We start from the raw sequence: 9450 nt of genomic DNA, 5'->3' as shown, positions 1-9450 counted from the left end.
CTTCATTTCTCAGCTGGATATCTGCAGGCTTCATTTCTCAGCTGGATATCTGCAGTCTTCTGTTCTCTGCTGGGTATCTGCAGGCTTCAGTTAGCTGGATATATGCAGGCTTCATTTCTCAGCTGGATATCTGCAGGCTTCAGTTAGCTGGATATCTGCAGGCATCAGTTCTCAGCTGGATATCAGCAGGCCTCAGTTAGCTGGGTATATGCAGGCTTCATTTCTCAGCTGGATATCTGCAGGCTTCATTTCTCAGCTGGATATCTGCAGTCTTCTGTTCTCTACTAGGTATCTGCAGGCTTCAGTTAGCTGGATATATGCAGGCTTCATTTCTCAGCTGGATATCTGTAGGCTTCATTTCTCAGCTGGATATCTGAAGGCTTCAGTTAGCTGGATATCTGCAGGCTTCAGTTCTCAGCTGGATATCTGCAGGTTTCAGTTCTCAGCTGGATATCTGCTGGCTTCAGTTAGCTGGATATCTGCAGGCTTCATTTCTCAGCTGGATATCTGCAGGCCTCATTTCTCAGCTGGATATCTGCAGGCTTCATTTCTCAGCTGGATATCTGCATGCTTCATTTCTCTGCTGGATATCTGTAGGCTTCATTTCTCAGCTGGATATCTGCAGGCTTCATTTCTCAGCTGGATATCTGCAGGCTTCAGTTAGCTGGAGATCTGCAGGCTTCATTTCTCAGCTGGATATCTGAAGGCTTCAGTTAGCTGGATATCTGCAGGCATCAGTTCTCAGCTGGATATCAGCAGGCCTCAGTTAGCTGGGTATATGCAGGCTTCATTTCTCAGCTGGATATCTGCAGGCTTCATTTCTCAGCTGGATATCTGCAGTCTTCTGTTCTCTGCTGGGTATCTGCAGGCTTCAGTTAGCTGGATATATGCAGGCTTCATTTCTCAGCTGGATATCTGCAGGCTTCAGTTAGCTGGATATCTGCAGGCTTCATTTCTCAGCTGGATATCTGCAGGCTTCATTGCTCAGCTGGATATCTGCAGGCTTCAGTTAGCTGGATATCTGCAGGCTTCAGTTCTCAGTTGAATATCTGCAGGCTTCAGTTAGCTGGATATCCGCAGGCTTCATTTTTCAGCTGCATATCTGCAGGCTTCAGTTGTCAGCTGGATATCTGCAGGCTTCAGTTCTCAGCTTGATATCTGCAGGCTTCATTTCTCAGCTGGATATCTGCAGGCTTCATTTCTCAGCTGGATATCAGCAGGCTTCATTTCTCAGCTGGATATCTGCAGGCTTCATTTCTCAGCTGGATATCTGCAGTCCAGTTCTCAGCTGGATATCTGCAGGCTTCAGTTCTCAAGTGGATATCTGCAGGCTTCATTTCTCAGCTGGATACCTGCAGGCTTCATTTCTCAGCTGGATATCTGCAGGCTTCATTTCTCAGCTGGATATCTGCAGGCTTCATTTCTCAGCTGGATATCTGCAGGCTTCATTTCTCAGCTAGATATCTGCAGGCTTCAATTCTCAGCTGGATATCTGAAGGCTTCAATTAGCTGGATATCTGCAGGCTTCATTTCTCAGCTGGATATCTGCAGGCCTCATTTCTCAGCTGGATATCTGCAGGCTTCATTTCTCAGCTGGATATCTGCAGGCTTCATTTCTCAGCTGGATATCTGCAGGCCTCATTTCTCAGCTGGATATCTGCAGGCTTCATTTCTCAGCTGGATATCTGCAGGCTTCATTTCTCAGCTGGATATCAGCAGGCTTCAGTTAGCTGGATATCTGCAGGCTTCAGTTAGCTGGATATCCGCAGGCTTCATTTTTCAGCTGCATATCTGCAGGCTTCAGTTCTCAGCTGGATATCTGCAGGCTTCAGTTAGCTGGATATCTTCAGGCTTCATTTCTCAGCTGGACATCTGCAGGCCTCATTTCTCAGCTGGATATCTGCAGGCTTCATTTCTCAGCTGGATATCTGTAGGCTTCATTTCTCAGCTGGATATCTGAAGGCTTCAGTTAGCTGGATATCTGCAGGCTTCAGTTCTCAGCTGGATATCTGCAGGTTTCAGTTCTCAGCTGGATATCTGCTGGCTTCAGTTAGCTGGATATCTGCAGGCTTCATTTCTCAGCTGGATATCTGCAGGCCTCATTTCTCAGCTGGATATCTGCAGGCTTCATTTCTCAGCTGGATATCTGCATGCTTCATTTCTCTGCTGGATATCTGTAGGCTTCATTTCTCAGCTGGATATCTGCAGGCTTCAGTTCTCAGCTGGATATCTGCAGGCTTCATTTCTCAGCTGGATATCTGCAGGCTTCTGTTAGCTGGATATCTGCAGGCTTCTTTTCTCAGCTGGATATCTGCAGGCTTCAGTTCTCAGCTGGATATCTGCAGGCTTCATTTCTCAGCTGGATATCTGCAGGCTTCAGTTAGCTGGATATCTGCAGGCTTCAGTTCTCAACTGGATATCTGCAGGCTTCATTTCTCAGCTGGTTATCTGCAGGCTTCAGTTAGCTGGATATCTGCAGGCTTCATTTCTCAGCTGGATATCTGCAGGCTTCAGTTAGCTGGATATCTGCAGGCATCAGTTCTCAGCTGGATATCTGCAGGCTTCATTTCTCAGCTGGATATCTGCAGGCTTCAGTTAGCTGGACATCTGCAGGCTTCAGTTCTGAGCTGGATAACTGCAGGCTTCAGTTCTCAGCTGGATATCTGCAGGCTTCATTTCTCAGCTGGATATCTGCAGGCTTCTGTTAGCTGGATATCTGCAGGCTTCTTTTCTCAGCTGGATATCTGCAGGCTTCAGTTCTCAGCTGGATATCTGCAGGCTTCATTTCTCAGCTGGATATCTGCAGGCTTCAGTTAGCTGGATATCTGCAGGCTTCAGTTCTCAACTGGATATCTGCAGGCTTCATTTCTCAGCTGGATATCTGCAGGCCTCAGTTAGCTGGATATCTGCAGGCTTCATTTCTCAGCTGGATATCTGCAGGCTTCAGTTAGCTGGATAACTGCAGGCTTCATTTCTCAGCTGGATATCTGCAGGCTTCATTTCTCAGCTGGATATCTGCAGGCTTCAGTTCTCAGCTGGATATCTGCAGGCTTCATTTCTCAGCTGGATATCTGCAGGCTTCAGTTACCTGGATATCTGCAGGCTTCATTTCTCAGCTGGATATCTGCAGGCTTCATTGCTCAGCTGGATATCTGCAGGCTTCAGTTAGCTGGATATCTGCAGGCTTCAGTTCTCACCTGGATATCTGCAGGCTTCAGTTATCTGGATATCCGCAGGCTTCATTTTTCAGCTGCATATCTGCAGGCTTCAGTCAGCTGGATATCTGCAGGCTTTTGTTCTTAGCTGGATATCTGCAGGCTTTATTTGTCAGCTGGATATCTGCAGGCTTCAGTTAGCTGGATATCTGCAGGCTTCAGTTAGCTGGATATCTGCAGGCTTCATTTCTCAGCTGGATATATGCAGGGTTCAGTTCTCAGCTGGATATCTGCAGGCTTCATTTCTCAGCTGGATATCTGCAGGCTTCAGTTAGCTGGATATCTGCAGGCTTCATTTCTCAGCTGGATATCTGCAGGCCTCTTTTCTCAGCTGGATATCTGCAGGCTTCATTTCTCAGCTGGATATCTGCAGGCTTCATTTCTCTGCTGGATATCTATAGGCTTCATTTCTCAGCTGGATATCTGCAGGCTTCAGTTCTCAGCTGGATATCTGCAGGCTTCATTTCTCAGCTGGATATCTGCAGGCTTCAGTTAGCTGGAGATCTGCAGGCTTCATTTCTCAGCTGGATATCTGAAGGCTTCAGTTAGCTGGATATCTGCAGGCATCAGTTCTCAGCTGGATATCAGCAGGCCTCAGTTAGCTGGGTATATGCAGGCTTCAGTTCTCAGCTGGATATCTGCAGGCTTCATTTCTCAGCTGGATATCTGCAGTCTTCTGTTCTCTGCTGGGTATCTGCAGGCTTCAGTTAGCTGGATATATGCAGGCTTCATTTCTCAGCTGGATATCTGCAGGCTTCAGTTAGCTGGATATCTGCAGGCTTCATTTCTCAGCTGGATATCTGCAGGCTTCATTGCTCAGCTGGATATCTGCAGGCTTCAGTTAGCTGGATATCTGCAGGCTTCAGTTCTCAGTTGAATATTTGCAGGCTTCAGTTAGCTGGATATCCGCAGGCTTCATTTTTCAGCTGCATATCTGCAGGCTTCAGTTGTCAGCTGGATATCTGCAGGCTTCAGTTCTCAGCTGGATATCTGCAGGCTTCATTTCTCAGCTGGATATCTGCAGGCTTCATTTCTCAGCTGGATATCAGCAGGCTTCATTTCTCAGCTGGATATCTGCAGGCTTCATTTCTCAGCTGGATATCTGCAGTCCAGTTCTCAGCTGGATATCTGCAGGCTTCAGTTCTCAAGTGGATATCTGCAGGCTTCATTTCTCAGCTGGATACCTGCAGGCTTAAGTTCTCAGCTGGATATCTGCAGGCTTCATTTCTCAGCTGGATATCTGCAGGCTTCATTTCTCAGCTGGATATCTGCAGGCTTCATTTTTCAGCTAGATATCTGCAGGCTTCAATTCTCAGCTGGATATCTGAAGGCTTCAGTTAGCTGGATATCTGCAGGCTTCATTTCTCAGCTGGATATCAGCAGGCCTCATTTCTCAGCTGGATATCTGCAGGCTTCATTTCTCAGCTGGATATCTGCAGGCTTCATTTCTCTGCTGGATATCTGTAGGCTTCATTTCTCAGCTGGATATCTGCAGGCTTCAGTTCTCAGCTGGATATCTGCAGGCTTCAGTTAGCTGGATATCTGCAGTCTTCAGTTCTCAGTTGAATATCTGCAGGCTTCAGTTAGCTGGATATCCGCAGGCTTCATTTTTCAGCTGCATATCTGCAGGCTTCAGTTGTCAGCTGGATATCTGCAGGCTTCAGTTCTCAGCTGGATATCTGCAGGCTTCATTTCTCAGCTGGACATCTGCAGGCTTCATTTCTCAGCTGGATATCAGCAGGCTTCAGTTAGCTGGATATCTGCAGGCGTCATTTCTCAGCTGGATATCTGCAGTCTTCAGTTCTCAGCTGGATATCTGCAGGCTTCAGTTCTCAAGTGGATATCTGCAGGCTTCATTTCTCAGCTGGATACCTGCAGGCTTCATTTCTCAGCTGGATATCTGCAGGCTTCATTTCTCAGCTGGATATCTGCAGGCTTCATTTCTCAGCTGGATATCTGCAGGCTTCAGTTCTCGGCTAGATATCTGCAGGCTTCAATTCTCAGCTGGATATCTGAAGGCTTCAGTTAGCTGGATATCTGCAGGCTTCATTTCTCAGCTGGATATCTGCAGGCTTCAGTTCTCAGCTGGATATCCGCAGGCTTCAGTTAGCTGGATATCTGCAGGCTTTAGTTCTCAGCTGGATATCTGCAGGCTTCATTTCTCAGCTGGATATCTGCAGGCTTCAGTTCTCAGCTGGATATCTGCAGGCTTCATTTCTCAGCTGGATATCTGCAGGCTTCAGTTCTCAGCTGGATATCTGCAGGCTTCATTTCTCAGCTGGATATCAGCAGGCTTCAGTTAGCTGGATATCTGCAGGCTTCATTTCTCAGCTGGATATCTGCAGTCTTCAGTTCTCAGCTGGATATCTGCAGGCTTCAGTTCTCAAGTGGATATCTGCAGGCTTCATTTCTCAGCTGGATACCTGCAGGCTTCATTTCTCAGCTGGATATCTGCAGGCTTCATTTCTCAGCTGGATATCTGCAGGCTTCATTTCTCAGCTGGATATCTGCAGGCTTCAGTTCTCAGCTAGATATCTGCAGGCTTCAATTCTCAGCTGGATATCTGAAGGCTTCAGTTAGTTGGATATCTGCAGGCTTCATTTCTCAGCTGGATATCTGCAGGCTTCAGTTCTCAGCTGGATATCCGCAGGCTTCAGTTAGCTGGATATCTGCAGGCTTCAGTTCTCAGCTGGATATCTGCAGGCTTCAGTTAGCTGGATATCTGCAGGCTTCATTTCTCAGCTGGACATCTGCAGGCCTCATTTCTCAGCTGGATATCTGCAGGCTTCATTTCTCAGCTGGATATCTGTAGGCTTCATTTCTCAGCTGGATATCTGAAGGCTTCAGTTAGCTGGATATCTGCAGGCTTCAGTTCTCAGCTGGATATCTGCAGGTTTCAGTTCTCAGCTGGATATCTGCTGGCTTCAGTTAGCTGGATATCTGCAGGCTTCATTTCTCAGCTGGATATCTGCAGGCCTCATTTCTCAGCTGGATATCTGCAGGCTTCATTTCTCAGCTGGATATCTGCATGCTTCATTTCTCTGCTGGATATCTGTAGGCTTCATTTCTCAGCTGGATATCTGCAGGCTTCAGTTCTCAGCTGGATATCTGCAGGCTTCATTTCTCAGCTGGATATCTGCAGGCTTCTGTTAGCTGGATATCTGCAGGCTTCTTTTCTCAGCTGGATATCTGCAGGCTTCAGTTCTCAGCTGGATATCTGCAGGCTTCATTTCTCAGCTGGATATCTGCAGGCTTCAGTTAGCTGGATATCTGCAGGCTTCAGTTCTCAACTGGATATCTGCAGGCTTCATTTCTCAGCTGGATATCTGCAGGCTTCAGTTAGCTGGATATCTGCAGGCTTCATTTCTCAGCTGGATATCTGCAGGCTTCAGTTAGCTGGATATCTGCAGGCATCAGTTCTCAGCTGGATATCTGCAGGCTTCATTTCTCAGCTGGATATCTGCAGGCTTCAGTTAGCTGGACATCTGCAGGCTTCAGTTCTGAGCTGGATAACTGCAGGCTTCAGTTCTCAGCTGGATATCTGCAGGCTTCATTTCTCAGCTGGATATCTGCAGGCTTCTGTTAGCTGGATATCTGCAGGCTTCTTTTTTCAGCTGGATATCTGCAGGCTTCAGTTCTCAGCTGGATATCTGCAGGCTTCAGTTAGCTGGATATCTGCAGGCTTCAGTTCTCAACTGGATATCTGCAGGCTTCATTTCTCAGCTGGATATCTGCAGGCTTCAGTTAGCTGGATATCTGCAGGCTTCATTTCTCAGCTGGATATCTGCAGGCTTCAGTTAGCTGGATAACTGCAGGCTTCATTTCTCAGCTGGATATCTGCAGGCTTCATTTCTCAGCTGGATATCTGCAGGCTTCAGTTCTCAGCTGGATATCTGCAGGCTTCATTTCTCAGCTGGATATCTGCAGGCTTCAGTTACCTGGATATCTGCAGGCTTCATTTCTCAGCTGGATATCTGCAGGCTTCATTGCTCAGCTGGATATCTGCAGGCTTCAGTTAGCTGGATATCTGCAGGCTTCAGTTCTCACCTGGATATCTGCAGGCTTCAGTTATCTGGATATCCGCAGGCTTCATTTTTCAGCTGCATATCTGCAGGCTTCAGTCAGCTGGATATCTGCAGGCTTTTGTTCTTAGCTGGATATCTGCAGGCTTTATTTGTCAGCTGGATATCTGCAGGCTTCAGTTAGCTGGATATCTGCAGGCTTCAGTTAGCTGGATATCTGCAGGCTTCATTTCTCAGCTGGATATATGCAGGGTTCAGTTCTCAGCTGGATATCTGCAGGCTTCATTTCTCAGCTGGATATCTGCAGGCTTCAGTTAGCTGGATATCTGCAGGCTTCATTTCTCAGCTGGATATCTGCAGGCCTCTTTTCTCAGCTGGATATCTGCAGGCTTCATTTCTCAGCTGGATATCTGCAGGCTTCATTTCTCTGCTGGATATCTATAGGCTTCATTTCTCAGCTGGATATCTGCAGGCTTCAGTTCTCAGCTGGATATCTGCAGGCTTCATTTCTCAGCTGGATATCTGCAGTCTTCAGTTCTCAGCTGGATATCTGAAGGCTTCAGTTAGCTGGATATCTGCAGGCATCAGTTCTCAGCTGGATATCAGCAGGCCTCAGTTAGCTGGGTATATGCAGGCTTCATTTCTCAGCTGGATATCTGCAGGCTTCATTTCTCAGCTGGATATCTGCAGTCTTCTGTTCTCTGCTGGGTATCTGCAGGCTTCAGTTAGCTGGATATATGCAGGCTTCATTTCTCAGCTGGATATCTGCAGGCTTCAGTTAGCTGGATATCTGCAGACTTCATTTCTCAGCTGGATATCTGCAGGCTTCATTGCTCAGCTGGATATCTGCAGGCTTCAGTTAGCTGGAGATCTGCAGGCTTCATTTCTCAGCTGGATATCTGAAGGCTTCAGTTAGCTGGATATCTGCAGGCATCAGTTCTCAGCTGGATATCAGCAGGCCTCAGTTAGCTGGGTATATGCAGGCTTCATTTCTCAGCTGGATATCTGCAGGCTTCATTTCTCAGCTGGATATCTGCAGTCTTCTGTTCTCTGCTGGGTATCTGCAGGCTTCAGTTAGCTGGATATATGCAGGCTTCATTTCTCAGCTGGATATCTGCAGGCTTCAGTTAGCTGGATATCTGCAGACTTCATTTCTCAGCTGGATATCTGCAGGCTTCATTGCTCAGCTGGATATCTGCAGGCTTCAGTTAGCTGGATATCTGCAGGCTTCAGTTCTCAGTTGAATATCTGCAGGCTTCAGTTAGCTGGATATCCGCAGGCTTCATTTTTCAGCTGCATATCTGCAGGCTTCAGTTCTCAGCTGGATATCTGCAGGCTTCATTTCTCAGCTGGATATCTGCAGGCTTCATTTCTCAGCTGGATATCAGCAGGCTTCATTTCTCAGCTGGATATCTGCAGGCTTCATTTCTCAGCTGGATATCTGCAGTCCAGTTCTCAGCTGGATATCTGCAGGCTTCAGTTCTCAAGTGGATATCTGCAGGCTTCATTTCTCAGCTGGATACCTGCAGGCTTCATTTCTCAGCTGGATATCTGCAGGCTTCATTTCTCAGCTGGATATCTGCAGGCTTCATTTCTCAGCTGGATATCTGCAGGCTTCACTTCTCAGCTAGATATCTGCAGGCTTCAATTCTCAGCTGGATATCTGAAGGCTTCATTTCTCAGCTGGATATCTGCAGGCCTCTTTTCTCAGCTGGATATCTGCAGGCTTCATTTCTCAGCTGGATATCTGCAGGCTTCATTTCTCAGCTGGATATCTGCAGGCCTCTTTTCTCAGCTGGATATCTGCAGGCTTCATTTCTCAGCTGGATATCTGCAGGCTTCATTTCTCTGCTGGATATCTATAGGCTTCATTTCTCAGCTGGATATCTGCAGGCTTCAGTTCTCAGCTGGATATCTGCAGGCTTCATTTCTCAGCTGGATATCTGCAGGCTTCAGTTAGCTGGAGATCTGCAGGCTTCATTTCTCAGCTGGATATCTGAAGGCTTCAGTTAGCTGGATATCTGCAGGCATCAGTTCTCAGCTGGATATCAGCAGGCCTCAGTTAGCTGGGTATATGCAGGCTTCAGTTCTCAGCTGGATATCTGCAGGCTTCATTTCTCAGCTGGATATCTGCAGTCTTCTGTTCTCTGCTGGGTATCTGCAGGCTTCAGTTAGCTGGATATATGCAGGCTTCATTTCTCAGCTGGATATCT

This window comes from Hypanus sabinus, chromosome 3, assembly GCF_030144855.1.
Source record: "Hypanus sabinus isolate sHypSab1 chromosome 3, sHypSab1.hap1, whole genome shotgun sequence".
In the NCBI taxonomy this organism is placed as follows: Eukaryota; Metazoa; Chordata; class Chondrichthyes; order Myliobatiformes; family Dasyatidae; genus Hypanus; species Hypanus sabinus.
This window is presented reverse-complemented; position numbering follows the sequence as displayed.